Here is a 16,983-nt window from a genome sequence, read left to right as displayed (position 1 = left end):
AGAGTGGATGTGGTCTGGGTAGATAGCTCAACTTGAGCAAAATGGATAGAAATCAAAATCCATAAAGAGAGGGCTGCAAATGGAACAGGATCTGTAGGGGGATTAGCTGGTTCAGGGGCATATGTGTGTACACAAATGCCCAGGTCCAGAATTCAGCTTTCAGATCCTGAAAGTTTATATGGTGTATACGATAGTGGTGTCTGTTTGCAGGGCATAGATCTGTTATCAGGTGACCCCAGCACCTGTTAGTTCTGGCTGGTCCCTTTAAAACTACACTCACTTGGCAGTGACTGGACGGTGTTACCATCTGAGAGCTGTTTAGGGGGCCTCTTCTGTAAAATGACCTAGCAATCTCAAGATGTCCACTGGGGACATGGGTCCACATCACACAACCCCTAACCATTACTGGCAGGTTCAGGGAAAATATCCAGGATGTAGCTGGTCCGAGGGGGTTAATCCTTTCTGCTGCTCCTACAGAGACAGCCTCTCCTAGGTAGGGACAAGGCACCTCAGGAGCTAAACAGTCTCCTGTCTGGTCAGTACTTGGATCGGATGGAAGACTCAGAGTGCTGCAGGAAATAACCATACTGACTCTCTCCCTCAGAGCGGCCAGTGACCTCGATACCTTTGCAGAGGCTTGGTAAATTGGGGATTCTATTTTGGATGAGATGGACGACCAAGGCCCTGACTATGTGTTACTAAAGATTCCCTGGGAATAGTATCATTGACCAAAATGTCCTGGCCAAAGCCTATTGTGGGCAATTGTTTCTTGCCTACTGCTCCTGAAATACTGCTTACAGGTTCAGCTGTATACACAGTTTCCTTCCCACTGCCTGTCGCACACTACAGTGAAGTGTTGCATGATATTAAACAGACGCTGCATTCCTGCCCAGTGATTCCCATCTGTGAAGCTTGTAGAGAGCGCAGGAGTCTTTTGCAATAAAAAGGTCTCTGTAAGTGCAAGATAATGTGAGAACTATTATTGTTTTAGTTAAGATCCAGTTTTGTTCACAGATATGTGCATCCAACTGAAGTCAAGCAGAATTGCATGATGTTCCGGGGGAGTGGGGTGGGGCCAGAAATTAACCCATTGAGTGTCAGATACTGGGTATACATACAGAAATCAGGAAGGGGCTGGTCAGACTTGGTGCTAAGGCAAAGGATGAGGAGACAGGTTTGTTCCCACTTCTGCTACGGACTTCTGTGACCTTTGGTTACTCAGTGATCCTCAGTTCCCTATTCTGTAAAATGGTGATGGTCATTCCAAGGAGGGAGCGGAACTGGGATGACACAGACTACTGGGACTAATATAATGCATTTAAGGCAGGGACTGTTTTTTGTGTGTGGTGTGTTTGTGCAGCACCTAGCACAATGGGGTTCTGGTCATGACTGGGGCTCCTAGGTGCTACTACAAATCAGTAATAATGGGGAAGTGTAAACTGAGTATCAAGAAAGGGAACAATTCTTCATTAGCGGGGAGAGAGACTGGGTGAGCTCACTGGCTTGTTCCATCTCACTTCTGTGAGCTCCCATTCCTGCTTGCAAAGCGCTTTGAGATACGTGCTGCAAAAGCTCAACACAGTGATAGTCCCGTGTGCACTTTATAAAGTGAGTGGAGTTTTGAGCAGGGCTCCAGTTGAAAGGACAGTGGGTGAAATGGGCCCTGCCACATCTCTACTGGCTGTTGCCATGTACAGCAGGCAAGAGAAGTAATGTAATCCAGTTGGTCTGGCTCTGCTCCTTGGATGACGTAAGGGGGATGTTATGTGATATCCTTGGGAGTGCCTGGCTGTTTGGGAATTGCTTGTCAGATACATCCTCTCTCTGGTTCAACAGTGAAGCTTTGTGGCGCTTGTGTTTATCTTGGTTGATAAATGGAGCAGCAAGGAAGGCTTATGAGTAATACGAGCTTCTAGGATTTCTAAAATATGAATTCCTTCATTGTTCTTTCCCCCGTCTGCCTCCACTGTATGTATTCCCATCACCTTTCTCTGCTCCATGAGATACTCCCCCGCTCCAAAACAATCTTCCTCTGCAAAAACCTGTTAACGATTTCTTTTAGGGATCTCCCTGATCAGTAGGATTGTAAATGCACAGCAACAAACTTCAGTTTAAAAACTGAATGGCCGCATTGGATATGTGGGGAGGCATTTAAAAGAAGAGGAGACAATTACTTTCATACTTGCGGTGGGTGAATGTGCTTGCTTGATAAAGTGGCTAACTTAGTGGTTTAAGTGTCAGTTTTAGGTTGCTTAGACGCCTTCAGGTTCAAATCCTGGCAGGGTTAACTGAGCCCTTTGTGTCTGAGGTAGATAAATTTATTTCCATGCAGCCTGCTATGGGAGGGGTCTTTTAGAGGAGACCATGGGTGACGGGTATCATAGGCCAGGGGAGGCTGAGCCTCCCCAAACAGCCTGGTGTGGCCCTGCTCATGTTCCATCACCAGGCTCCCTGCCTGTTTCCAGTTCCCTTTCTGCTCTTCTGTGACCCGTGCTGAGGCTGGGGTGGGCGGACAGACTGGTGCTCACAAGCTGATAATCCAACACTCTCCCAAACTTTAGAAGTGGGCAAACATGTCAACGTGAGAAGGGAGATAAAAACCGCATTGTACTGATATCTCTGATGGATACTTCCTTCATGGACTATTGTGCCACACAGTCCTCACATGCCTTGTTCACTTCACAGTAACTTGCCGTCTTGTGCCTAGAGACAGGGCCATGCTCCTCAGTTCTGATCTGGGTTTTGGACGTTCCAAAGTTCAGATCCGACACATTTTAAAGATGGAGCTGTTTTGTGTGGGAAGCATTTATGACACTGTGAGCAATACTGGGGGAAAAAAATAAGATCAATTGTGAAATTCTGATCCTAATCCAGGTTTGGATTCGGAACCATTCCGAACATGACAGCGTTGGGCATCCTTGAAAGTCATTCTGGGACCCTTTAACACGCTGTGACCCCCAATTACTGAGTTACAAGTGGGATGATCCCAGGCTAAAAAGGGAACAGGCAACAGCTGTACACTTTACAGAACATACTGCATGTACAATGAGTGATGTGGGGTGGAGATTAGCACATGGCTGGTGGGAATCATGCACTGACTCTGGTCAGCTGTGGCACAGAATTTGAAAAACCCTGTCTTGCTGCACTGGTGTAGGGGGAAAAATCTTCCTTCTCCACCACTGTGTCTGCAAAGTCCTCTCCAGTGGAGCTGCCCTGAGTTGTCAGCATCCTGGTGAATCCTCTCCCATCCCACGTGCCATGAGGAATCTTCTGCTGTCTCTGCAGATGGGTCTGATGGATCCAGACAGGGCTGACTGCTGTAGTGAAGGGAGCTGCAACATCTCTGGCGGCGTTCAAACTAGTTTCAGTCACAGAGGATGGGGCGCTTTGTGCTCACCACCTGCAAGTTGGATGTATGCCCCTCGTGGCTAGTGACAGGAAAGGCTGAGATGGACATTTCTATATGAGAAAGTATAGTAATTTATTCCCTCAAATGAGCAGTCATTAGACCCTTACTGTCTACGGTACGTACATGGCCCCTATTACCAGACTATCTGAGCACCTCACAATCTTTAGTGTATTTACCTTACAACACTGCTGTGAGGTCGAGCAGTGCGGTTATCCCCACTGAAGTGATGGGAAACTGAGGCACAGAGAGTAAGTGACTTGCCCGCTGTCACACAGGAAGCCCATGGGAGGGCAGAAGCTTGAACCTAGGTCTCCAAAGTCCAACGAAGTGCTCGTGCATCATCCTTGCTCTCAGGAAGCCGTGTCACTGGCTCTCACCAGTCCTTGCTCTGTCCCTAATCTTGCCTTTTTAGAAGGATATTAAAGGCAGCTCTGGAGTCCTTACGTTTCTCTGCTGGCTTTGCGGCCTGGATTTGGAGGGGAGAGTGTTCTGATCTTGATCCTCCAGAACTGTCCAGAGTAGCCTCTGATACCGGTTCCTGTGCGGCTTTGCTAACCTTCCTGATGTCCCTCGCTGGGGTAGGCAGAGTCCCTTGATGGTTCCACTCTTCCCTCTTTGATAGGGCTCAGGGGGCGGAGTGGGACAATGGCTCATGGTGAGATCAGAGCTGCAGCATTATTACTGTGCAGGTGACACACAGCCCGGTTGTGCTTTCGTCACACCCAGCTGGTGCTTTCCCAGGGCTTGGCTGAGATTAGGATTTAGGTGATAGTTTGCTGGCTGAGGCTCAGTCCAGACCCAACAGAGATGTTGCTAGTGGTTTGATGAGGCTGGAGGAGCAGCTGTTGGTGGGAATCTTGAGGGTATCCTCGTCCCTGTTGTTGAGTTCCCCAGCCTTTGTCCAAGAAGTTTTCCATTTGTGTCTGTGCTCCTGTGTCTCCAACTATTCCCGAATCCCTGTTGTCCTGGATGGCCAAGAGTACTTTTTCCTTGACCCAGACTGTATCACACTACTTATTCATAGCATTGTCACCTCAGGCCTGGATTACTGAATGGCACTCTTCTTGGAGCCTTGCCGCACTGCCACCTACCCACTCTGGCTTCAGCCTAGTTGCTACCCTACCTTACCCATCCTAGCGTTATCCATTACCACACAGCTTTTTCTAAGCACGCACATTTATTCTTAAGGGGAAAGCAGTACAGAGAAAATATACTAAAAACAGTCAAAGAACTCCCACACTTTCTAAAAAGCTGACCGGAGTGCACCCCACCTCCAACCTCAGGCTCTGGTAGGTGTCAGTCCTTCAAACTGTCATCAGACCAGTCCACAACTGGGTTTTCCCCATGGTTAAAAGTTCAGAACTGTCTCAGATTCAGAACCAGAACCACCATAAACAGTTTAGACTTTCCTTTGTACTGCTTGGGCCTTTGATCTTGGGCCCATGTAACAGGGGATCAGCAGACAAAGGCCCACTCCTCAGGGCCTTGTTTGAAAAGGCTGGGTTTTTGCATAACTGGAGGTGGGGAATTTTTATTCACCTTCCCCTAGACCTTACCCAGGAAAACTACTTAAGACTTTTTGTTCCAAAAGTCCATTCTTGTCTGGCACGTTGTTCAGTATAGTCCAGGGAACCCCTACGTCTCTCATCTCCCCCTGGAGAGGTTCCATACGCTCCTGGCCTGCAATAATACATAAACCAGTCATTTAATACAATGGACACCAAAGATACTTAAGCTTAATTCAATAAGGTATCTTAAGAATATGGCAGTAAATTGCTGTATCTGTCACAGTCTCTGTAATTAAACATCTGGGAGCTGCTGGCTCAAGGAACAGCTCTCCCTTGTGGAATTTGCCTCCTTTGCTGGTCTAAACTGTCTGAGTGTGTTTTTAGGATGTGGGCCTCATACCAAGCCCTATTCTCCAGCATTTGCTTATTTATTTTAGGGGAAAGTCCTCAGCTATTCTAGCTCCTTGGAAGAGTCAAAACATGGGCTGTTTTTTAAACCAGATGTTGTGTGCGCACCTACAGCCATGGTGGACTGCGAACATTTTATAAATAGTTGCAGAAATGCGGAATCTATGCATCATACCCTGCATACAGGGCGAAGGAATTTCAGGGTGATTTTGTATTGTGTCACATCTAGCTTAACAAGTGGAACAGGTATTGTTTATGGGTGGATAATAAAAATGTAGCAAATTCTTCCTTTCCAATTGCAGGCAGTGTGCTGTTAGCCATGGTACAAGCTCACAGAGAATTGAAGAGTTTAAACAGGATTCAATGGGGAAAAAAACTCAGCGAATAAGTGGAGTCAGACACTTGGCCACAGGGGTTGTTGCTCCCCTGGCACCTGATCTTGCAAAGCGCTGAGCAAACCCCGGTTCCACTGAGTTCAGTGAGACTTGCTTGTTGTAGGACTGCACTCACCTGCAGGGTGGACCTGATTGCCAGATCTGGCCACGGGAAGGAATTTTCCTCTAAGTGCTATTGGCAGGAACTTTTGGGTGTTTTCTGTCTTCTTTCAGAGCAGGGATTGCCTGGTCAGATCAAACAGGCACATTACACAGAATCAACTTTCTGTAATTTAGCAGGGATGGGCAACACTGGACCTTGGTCCTTCCTGTCATTTCTCTTTCTATGCCTAGGTCCAGCACATACTGCTGTCTCATCTGGATTGTATACTCCTTGTACTGTCCCCAAATGATGGAATCCCATTACGAACATACCCACTATCAAACAGTTATCAGCTTGTCACTTCTGCACACCAAATATTAGTGATTGCTCTTCCACCCCCGGAAAGATAGTTATTAAAGCTTTCCCTTCCCACCCTCTGATACCAACAGCGGAATCAGGCAGGACAGTGCATCTCTTCTATCATGACATACTTTATTTTCTACTTTGCTGCACTACTGCATGAGCCAGCAGGGGAAAAAAAAAAAGTAAAACCGAAAGTCTCTGGAATCCAGTCCTGTCAGCCGGAACATGCTCCCTCTGGAGTGGGCAGAGTGGAGCGCAAGAGAGGACAGAGAACAGAGCGCTAGGAAAAAGAAGAGTGTAGGGACAAAAATTAACTAGAGTCAAAATAAGTTGGTGCAAGCTGGAGCCATGTGCTCTCATGTGAATGAGGCTGTCTTCTAAGGGGAGGGCCACCGAGAGGATAACAGACCTGATACTAGTCCCAGCTCCCTAGAGTGATTGTTATAGCTCCAGGGATAAAGGCTTGCTCTTCGGGCGGAAGGATAGAGTCAGGGCTTAAATTCAGCTGGAGCTGGCCAGAGTGGAGCTCCAGTAAATATTTTCAAACTTGCAGGGCTGAAGCCCCAAGCCCTGGTGCCCTGCAGCTGAAGCCTGGCGTCCCAAATGCAGGGTGTGGGTGGGGGCTCCGGGAAATACTGTATGAGAATATAAGCCCTGGATAGAGTTAGAGCACCAGTTCCGCTGCTCTGTACATGAGAGAAAGAGATGGACATAGGAAGGGCAGACAATTGATTCTTTACTGTGCCTCATCCTGGTACTCTTTTCACTTGGCCCTGATCGGACTCTGGTGGTGCACAGGCTCCATATGATGGAGGGAAACCTCCCAGAGTAACACTGGTTTCAGAGTAGCCGCCGTGTTAGTCTGTATCCGCAAAAAGAACAGGAGGACTTGTGGCACCTTAGAGACTAACCAATTTATTTGAGCATAAGCTTTCGTGAGCTACAGCCCACTTCATCAGTGCTGTGCTGGGTGTGGATGGGGTGCCCTGTGTGGAGCAGGGGAAGGATCAGGCAGAGGGTGATGGCTAGATGAAGCACTTGCCGTAAGTGATGAGCGTACTGAAGTACAGATGGCACATCACCTGCGGGTAAATCAATGGCTTTAGACCATGCAGAGTAGTCCACGGGCTGCAGCAAGTTTCATAGCACTGCCACAGCCTGTCAGGAAGGGCATGATCGGGTGGGTGGGGAATAGCAACAAACCAACACTTGAACTTACATTTGTTTCCCCTCACAGTCCCAGAGCTGATCAGTGTTATGGCTCAGAGACCTGTTCTCTCCCTCCCGCCACTGACTCAGACAGGCAGTTTGCAGCGTTGTTGTAGCTGTCCATTCAGTTACAGCCCAGATATCAGCTGCTGCAAGGTGACTCACGATTATTCCCTTAAGCGCCTGGTGCCACATCCACAGATCTCACCTGCTCCGTCCCCAGGAAGTGAAGTCAGTGAGCTCCATCTGAGTACGGTCTGAATGAAATCTCACCCAGGAGCTCAGGGTTTGGTTCCTTTTAGGGGAGTGAAGCATGCTGGGACTGCGGGTGTTACAAATAAGCCTTGAAAGCAGGATGCTTTCTTTTCTCTGCCAGTTTTCTCTCCCTGCGTCTCCTCCTGCCTCCTGCCTATAGCTACAAGAGCTCTGCTATGCAAGCTTCCCCCGAATGTGTTCCGCTACGGACGAGAGGGCACAGCATTGAGCAATGCCACAGGTCCCCCTGGCTGGTTATGCCGTGGAATTAGGGTGACCATATTTCCCCAAGGGAAAATGGGACACCGCGTGGGGCTAGCCTGAGGCCCCCTTCCTTGCAGGGCTGGCCCAAGCCCTGCCTCCACCACACAGCTGGGGCTGGTGTCGCTGATCAAGTTGGCAAAAGCAAACAGGACAAATGCTCAGTTTTGCCAAAAAAGTTAGGACAGGGCTTTAAAAAGGGGACTGTCCTGGCCAAAACGGGCTGTATGGTCTCCCTACATGGAATCCTCCCGAGAAGGTGTCATTGGCTGGTCTATAGGTGTTTTCCTCTAGGAGCCTGGGTTCATTAAGAGCTGAGCTTGTCATCCCTGGTCCCACCGTTTGTGGGAAGGGTTTATGTTACTGACATGCTGGGGTCCCTGACCCTGCAAACTGTCCAGATTCTGGAAACTCTCCTCAAAATCAGCTCAGCACTTCTAAGCATCAGGCCAGTGACTGAGGGGCCTCAGTGATTGGTCCAAGATCCCACAGGAAGGCTGAGGAAGACATGGGACAGAGCCCAGAACTTATGACAATGATCCAGCGGTTGTGTGGATTCCTCAGTCCCCCTTCTTCCCCCCAACAGCTGCACACCATGCTTGAGGGATCTAAGCAAGGGGCTGCTACAGTTTTGTTAAAGTATGTAACAAATGGGGGTGGGGGGGACAAAAACAAAACAACCACCCACCAACATCCTTGAAAGCACTCAAATCAAGATGGAAGATGTGGAAGTTCCGTATCTGAAGGCCGCTGTCCTAGACAATGTGCAAGTTGGCTCCAGGGGCCAGTGACTAATGTGCACAGAATGCTGCAATTAGATTTATCTCAGTTATTCTAGCCACAGACTGGTAGCAGAAGATGAAATGTTTTGGAGTCTGATTCTGTAGTCAATCCAGATACAGAGCCTTCCTTACACCACATCACAGTTCCAGGTGGGGAGCGGCAGTGCAAGCCAGCGCCTGGTTCTTTAAAAGCTGTTTTGGCCTTCATGAAGGTGTCAGAGTGGCAGTCTGGAAGAACAAAGTCTTTTCTTGACCCCCAGAACAGACACAGAATTGGCAGCAGCAGCCCAGGCTTCACCAGACTGCCCTGCCAATATATTCCAGCCCTGTCCTGGAGAGAACTAGCTAGCTGTAAGGGGCAAAAGGTAATTCATTCTCTGCGGCCCATTTGTCCTCTTTGCTGACACAGACAAAAAACATACCAAGTGTGGGAGGTGTTTTCTTGTCGCATAGATACTTGTCCACTGAGAATTGCCAAACTCATTGCACATAGAACAACCTTTAATGGTAACCACAGCAGAGAGGCTGAAGACTGAAGGAGCATAGAGAAGGCATTCCCTTCCCATGGTTAGATTAACAGAGTTTCAGAACAAAGGGAACCATTAGGTCATTTATTCTGACTTCCTGTATAGCACAGGACATTACATCCAACCTACTTACCCCTGTATTGTGCTCAGTAACTGGAGCTCACGTGAAGCACATTAACAGGGGATAGCTGTTGCTGTCTATGCTACACTTCTGAAGATTTCACTCCCTGGCTGGCAACTTTTTGGAGCGCTCTCCTCCCGTTAACATTTTAAAAGAAAAAGACACAACCCAATAAAACAGCCATTGTCTCCTGGCAGGCTTTCAAAATGTACCTAATATTAATGCACAAGGAGTGCCGCGTCAGTAATACAACAAGAGTAAAAACGGTTGGATCGTCTGATCATTCTGCCCCTGCTGCGATGCCTCCAAAAAACTTCTTTCTAGCATTAGTTAGGCTAAGGAATTCTGCTCGTTTCTGCGAACCTCCATTCATTGTATTGTAACCTCGTCCTTCCAACCTGCCCCATCTGCATTTCTTCTGCCTGTTGCATTCTGTCTGAAACTTAGATCGTCAACTGTCTGAGATGGGGCGTGTCTCGTTGCCTGTACAGCACCTAGCACACCAGGACCCCAATCTCCAACTGGAATTCCTAAATGCTACTAGAATATAAACAACAACAGTGAAGTAAGCACAAGAGAGGATGGAATGGTAGGATATTTACATAACAGTGGTACAATAATAGGATCTCTGAGCTGTTCAACATATTCATAAATGATTTGGAAAAAGGGGTAAACAGGGAGGTGGCAAAATTTACAGATGGTACAAAATTACTCAGGATAGTGAAATCCAAAGCAAACTGCAGAGAGTTACAGACAGGGCCAGCTGTAGGTTTTTTGCTGCCCCAAGCTCTGACAGCGCAACTGCCCAAGCAAAAAAAAAAAAAAAAAAATGGTGGCCGGAATGCTGCCCCTGGAATTGTGCCGCCCTGAGCACGTGCTTGCTTTGCTGGTGCCTAGAGCCGGTCCTGGTTTACAAAGGGATCTCACAAAACTGGGTGACCGGGCAACAAAATGGCAGATGAAATTCAATATCAATAAATACAAAGTAATGCACATTGGAAAACAATCCCAACTATACATTTAAAATGATGTGATCTTTAGCTCCCAGCATTCAAGAAAGAGATCTTGGAGTTTCTGTGGATAGTTCCCTGAAAACATCCACTCAATGTGCAGCAACCATCAAAAATCTAACAGAATTTTAGGAACTGTTAGGAAAGGGATAGGTAATAAGGCCATAAATATCATAATGGCCACTATATAAATCCATGGTACGCCCATGGTAAAATCCATGGTACGCCCACACCCTGAACACTGCGTGCAGCTCTGGTCACCCCATCTCAGTTGTTTTTTCTTGGAATTGGAAAAGGTAGAGAGAACGGAAACAACAATGATGAGGCGTCTGGAACCGTTTCCATGTGAGGAGAGAGTAAAAAGACTGGGACTGCTCAACTTGGAAAAGAGACGACTAAGGGGGGGATGTGTTTGAGGTCTATAAAATCATGAGGGGTGTGGAGAAAGTGAATAAGGACGTGTGATTTACCCCTTCACATAACACAAGAACCAGAAGTCACCCAATGAAATTAATAGGCAGCAGGTTTAAAACAAACGAAAGGAAGTGTTTCTTCACACAACGCATTGTCAACCTGTAGAACTCCTTGCCAGGGGATGTTACGAAGGCCAAAACTATAATGGCGTTCAAAAAAGAATTAGATAAGTTCATGGAGGATAGGTCCATCAATGGCTATTAACTAAGATGGTTAGGGATAAAACCCCATGCTCTGGGTGTCCCTATACCCCTGATTGCCAAAAATTGGGAGTGAACGAGAGGGGATGGCTCACTTGATAATTGCCCTGTTCTGTTCATTCCCTCTGAAGCACCTGGCATTGGCCACTGTCAGAAGACAGGATAGTGGGGTAGACAGACCATTGGTCTGTCCCAGTGTGGCTGTTCTTATGCAAAAATAAGAAATCTCAAGATGTATAAAGAACCATTCTGAAACTACTGACTGCTTGAGCAAGGCATCTGGGGATTAGAGGAATTCACTCTTAGCCCTAAGATATTAGTTCACTTCTAAACATAGGTTGCAATATGGACCATCTGGATATAATCAACCCTACAGAGAATGGAATGTTGTAAATTCGGAGTTCTTCCAAACTGTCCCTCATTCTGCTCTCTATATAGACACTAACTGCCTCACTGTGCCTATAGTTCAAATGCAGTTCGAATGGTTTGGATACGATTGGAAGATACTCAGCTGCATGAGGGGTCAGGAGTTGTAACTAGAATTATCCAGGACAACCATTAAACCAGAGTGCGTAGCAGAAAGCCAGCCCAGAGTCCACATGGAAACCTTTGTGAATCAGAGGACAAAGCTGCTTTGATATTAGGACTCCAAATTTGGACCACTGTCCCTACCCTGCACCCCCGTGAGCGTAGCAAATTTCAAGACCACCTGAGTCAGCATGTGGCTTTTAAAGCACTCAGAATCCGTCTTTTAAACAGTAAGTGACTTTCAGCCTTATCTCTAGTGGAGCTGCCAATATGTTGATTTGGATATTACTTGCAGTAATGGAGTGAAGTTAATCGCAGTACAGCTTAAGAAAAAATTCCTGGTATTCAGCCTAACCGTAAGAATGATTAGACTGTGCAGTCATTTCCCAAAGGAGATCATTCGAGCTCCATCGCTTGGGTTATTTAAAACAACACTAAAAATCATGGTCTAAATCCTTCAGTCCTATCTCAGGCAAAACTCCCACAGAGCCTCAATCCTATTACTCCAGACTTGAACTTCCTTTCTAAAATATTAATATCACCGAAGATTTATGACCAGTGAAATAATTTTAAAAATCTATTTGACTTTCTACCATTGCTGCTATTTGTTTGGATGCTTTTTCATTTCCATCAACCAGAACAATAAAATTGAATAGACAGTTTCACTTTTGTTCAGCCCATTTCATTTTCTGCCCCTTGCACAATGTTCCACTGCTTGGGTTGCAAACACAGCAAGGCAATATTTCTATCCAAACAAAACTCTGCTTTCAGAGAAATTTTTTTTAAACAAAAATTTTGGGGCAAAATTTCCATTATTTTTATGGTCAAAACACTAGCCTGGGAGGGAGCAAAGACAGCTGTGTTTTTAATCGAGCTCCACCACTGACTTGGTGTCTTATTTTGGTCAAATCACTTAGCGGCTCTGTGCTTGTTTCCCCCACCAATTTGTAAGATAGAGGTGATATTTACCTGCCTTACAGGAGTGTTGTGAAATCAGAATGTGTTCATGTAAATTCTATGGGATTGGATCCTTAAATGGAAGGTGCTCTAGAAAGATAATGTCTCATTGTTATTTTATTTAAACCTTTTTATAAAACTTCATCCTAGGACCTAATTTAACCAGCTAGTGTCTCTTTAAAACTAGACTGGGTAAAACTCCAGAGAGCATCTGAAGCACACACAGTGAGAATAGCTGATGGAGGGTTTAATAGAACATAACTATTGTAGCAGAAAATTCTGCATTGATCCCTGTGGCGGTTGACTAGATGATCTCGTAGCTCTTGTCCATCTTCAGTTTCTATCATATGATTCTCTCTTTCAAAAGCGGTTGCACCGTTACGTAACTTTAGGGAAAATCTCTGGGAATGTAACAGCAAGGTCACAATAGGTGAAGCCACAAAGCCACTGTCTTGGGACAGTTCTGTATCAGGCTACACAATTTGCTCTGATCTTGCAAGCATGCAAGGTTGTTGCGGTCTAACCCAAGAGTGAATGGAGTTTGCTTGCTGGCCCTAGTAAGATAAAATACCCCTCTGCACTGGGCACTAAAAAAAGTCTCAACCCCCTGACACCTGATGGCTTACTTGCCTGTGCCCAGGGCGAGCCTGGGGCGAGGTAGAGGTATAGAATGGGTATCTCTGAAGAGGCATGGACTTAAGTGTGATGCTAAGCGTGTCAATGAGGCATTTAGCTAAATATGTCCCTAGGCTGGACTAACTGGGTGGCTGCACAACAGCCCTCTCACATCAGGCTGGGTTGGATTCCCCTCTACTCACTGTCCTGCTCATCACCTCTCACCTCGCTCTTCTATAAGCACATGCAATTTGGGGGAGCAAGTTTTCCCTGGGCTCAGTGTGAATCTCCTCTCCAGTGGGGCAGGCGCAATCTATGCTGGTGTAACCCACACACCTCCTGGATGTGGTGTTCTTTCCCATCTAGTGGCACCGAGACCATTAGAGAGAGAGATTAAATGAGTCTGCTCTACAGCCTGACCTACCAGCCAGTTGGCTTTTAGCTCATGCAGTAATTTCCAGAGGTCCCCGGTTCGATTCTGCCCGCTGGTGACCGGGGTTTGTCAGTGTTATGCTGGCTCACTGGGAAGCGATCAGCCAAAGGAGGATATCAGGCCACCGCACCTGGAGAGACAGTAGAACAGTTGATATCAATGGAGGAACTGTAATAGGCCAGGCTGGCTGAACGCCACTCGTCAGACTGGGGACATTCCAAATCCCAGAATGGCAAGGACTCACCTAGCGATGGGGCCCAAATTAAAACCCCAGATCTGCACATAACAGAACTGTAGAGGGGTTCAGTTCTGGCCAGGAATCCAGGGCCGAAGCCCACATCCTGCTATGAAAAATTCCATCTGATTTTTAATGAGCAAACAGTTGGTCAGGACTTTGGTTATATAGTACACCCGTAAAACACAACACCCTGTATGGTCTAAGAAGACTCAGAATGAGCACAGGGGTTGGAGCCAGGAGTTCCTAGGACCTAGTCCTGCCTCTGCTGCCAATAGGCTGTGTGGCCTTGGACAATTCACTGAACCTATCTTGGTTTCCCCATCTGTAACACCAAGATGATGATACTGATCTCCCCAGCAGTGGTATCAGGGTCAGACAATGTTTGTACCTTGCTTTGGCAATGCAAGCCCCTATTGTCCTTTGAGTTATACAGACGCAATCCCATGAATATCAAAAGGGGTGCACCAAGTGTATCAGAGAGGAACATCTGACCCCTGGTATTCTACTATCAGAGCTCTCCCAAAGCTGGAGCACTGACTCAGAGGAAAGACCAGTGACTACTGAATTACCAGTTCCACTCCCTGCTGGATTCTCCTTGGAGGGCTCCCAACCAAGAATTGACCAGATCTTCTGCTGCTTAGCTGATAAGAACACAGCTGAAAGCCTCATACAGCCGCTGGAGGCTTATTACACATAGAAGTGAGCTGACTTTACTTGGTCCCACTTGGCTCCTGATTTTTTACCTTCCAAACCCAGCTGCAGCCTATCCATCCATTTTATGCCCCAAGCTTGTGTTTTGACAGGACAGTCATGCTTCTAGGACATCATGTTTCCTTCTCAGGCATCTTACAAGGTTATTAAGTGGCTACTGCCTTGGCAAGGGAACTCTGTAGCAGCAGGAACTGTTCAGTTCTGCCTGGAGATCAGGAAGGCCATGTGGGTTTGGGGCAGAGCCTTGTTTGGAGGTCATGTGAGCTGCGTGCTCTCAGAGCTCGGGCTAATTATAGCAGGGTTGTGTCTGTTTACGGCACCAGCACTGAAAATGCGACCCTGCCCTCATAATTCCATTTAAAATATTGTTAAAAGGAATCCAGCAACCTGAAACCTACTCAATTAAAAAAAGAAAAAAGAAGGCAGAGTTGAAGAGTTTCACCCCCTCCCTCTGCCCCTATGCTTGTTGTTATTTATTTATGATGTGTATTACAGCAGCACCTAGGAGTCATGTCCCAGGGCTCTGTTTGCTATCGGCTGTACAAACACAGACCAAAACGACACTCCCTGCCCCAATGAGTTGACATCTACGGAAGGCACCCGGCCAGTTTTGTGGTTTTACAATCACACTTCCCTTTTTGTAAAGATATTTCTCTCTCCTTCCTATGGAAGATCTCCCACACAAACAAGGGAAATTGATTACACAGGTGAAAGTGACTAAGCACTGTTAGGATATAGATATTCAGGCCTGTCTGCGAAGGCCTATACTTTAAGAATTTAGGTGTATTCTTATCACTTAGCTAGTTATAGAGGTATAAAAGAAAGAATCAAAATCACAGTCTGCCTGTTTACGGGCCTTCTCTTACAGTGACAGTCTGAGGCCCTGTTCTTAGGCCTGGTCTACATTATGAGTTTATGTCGAATTTAGTAGCGTTAAATCAAATCATCCCAGAGAATTGAATGTGGGAGAGGGGGTTAGTTTGGTTTCTGCTGCTGCATGTTAACACGAAAACCGCAGTACTTAATGGCCAACTCAACGAGCTTTGCTTGGTTTGGGAAAGGAGAGCGCTGCTGTTATGAAGGTTGCTGGCGAAGCTGAAAGACTATGGCTTACCATGGCAGCCTGCAAGCCGAATTCTGTTGCCCAGCACTGTGTGTGTGATCTGTAACAACAAAGCCGCAGGTACTCAATATAAGATGCAAAATGTGACCTTGTACCAAAATCACATGTGCTATGTAATGTGAATAGTGTTGTTCACTGTGAAAGAGTATAACCATTGTTCTGTAAAATGTATCTTTTAAAATACTTCACTCCTTTTTTTTCCTCCCACAGCTGCAAATATTTCAAGCCTCCCTCTTCTGTCCCAAAAGCTATCACAGATAAGCCGGCGAAAAAAACGCACGCTCAATGAAATGTTCTCTGAGCTCATGCAGTCGTCCGGCACTGACAGAGCTCAGCAGAATGTGTGGAGGGACACAGTAGCACAGTACAGGAAAGCGGCCGATGAACATGAGGACAGGAGGGACGTTTGAGATAAGAGTTGGCGTCAGGAAGATCAGAGGAGGCATGAGGCAACGCTGAGGCTACTGCGGGATCAAACGGACATGCTCCGGCATCTGGTAGAGGTTCAGGAACGGCAGCAGGATCACACACTGCCGCTGCAGCCCCTGTTTAACCGCCCTCTCTCCTCCCCAAGTTCCATAGCCTCCTCACCCAGACGCCCAAGAACGTGGGGGAAGAGGGGAGGCTCCAGGCACCCAACCACTCCACCCCAGTGGATAACCCAAGCAACAGAAGGCTGTCATTCAACAAGTTTTGAAATGGCCTTTTCCTTCCTTCCTACTCTCCTCCCACATCCCACCTGGGCTATCTTGTGAGTTATCTCCCTATTTTTATAATCAATTAATAAAGAATACATGTTTTTTAAATGATAGTGACTTTATTTCCTTCGCAAGCAAGCTGTGATCGAAGTGGGGAGGATGGGTGGCTTACAGGGAATTAGCGTCAACCAAGGGGGTGGGTTTTCATCAAGGAGAAACAAACAGAAGTGTCACATGGTACCCTGGCCAGTCATGAAACTGGTTTTCAGAGCTTCTCTAATGTGCAGCACTTCCTGCTGTGCTCTTCTAGTCGCACTGCTGTCTGGCTGCATGTATTCAGCAGCCAGGCGATTTGCCTCAACCTCCCACCCCGCCATAAACGTCTCCCCCTTACTCTCACAGAGATTGTGGAGCACAAGCAAGCAGCAATAACAATGGGAATATTGGTTTTGCTGCGGTCTGAACGAGTCAGTAAACTGCACCAGCGACCCTTTAAACGTCCAAATGCACATTCTACCACCATTCTGCACTTGCTCAGCCTATAGTTGAACGGCTCCTTTCTACCATCAAGGGTGCCTGTGTACGGCTTCATGAGCCAGGGCATTAAGGGGTAGGCTGGGTCCCCAAGGATAACTATAGGCATTTCAACATCCCCAACAGTTATTTTCTGGTCTGG

At 46.8% G+C, this 16,983-nt stretch overlaps 1 long non-coding RNA gene across 1 annotated transcript in view; it reads left to right on the top strand.

Moving 5' to 3' along the window:
* Positions 1-16,409, top strand: part of LOC144264331 (uncharacterized) — a 38,535-nt gene extending 22,126 nt beyond the window's left edge. Inside the window, exon 4 of the long non-coding RNA XR_013346038.1 lies at positions 15,820-16,409. This is a non-coding gene — a long non-coding RNA (uncharacterized LOC144264331). The remainder of the gene's footprint in view (positions 1-15,819) is intronic.
* Positions 16,410-16,983: the final 574 nt, after the last annotated feature.

This window comes from Eretmochelys imbricata, chromosome 4 (genome assembly GCF_965152235.1).
Source record: "Eretmochelys imbricata isolate rEreImb1 chromosome 4, rEreImb1.hap1, whole genome shotgun sequence".
NCBI classification, from domain to species: domain Eukaryota; kingdom Metazoa; phylum Chordata; order Testudines; family Cheloniidae; genus Eretmochelys; species Eretmochelys imbricata.
Note: the sequence above shows the minus strand (reverse complement) of the source record. Positions and strands in the feature narration are given on the sequence as shown.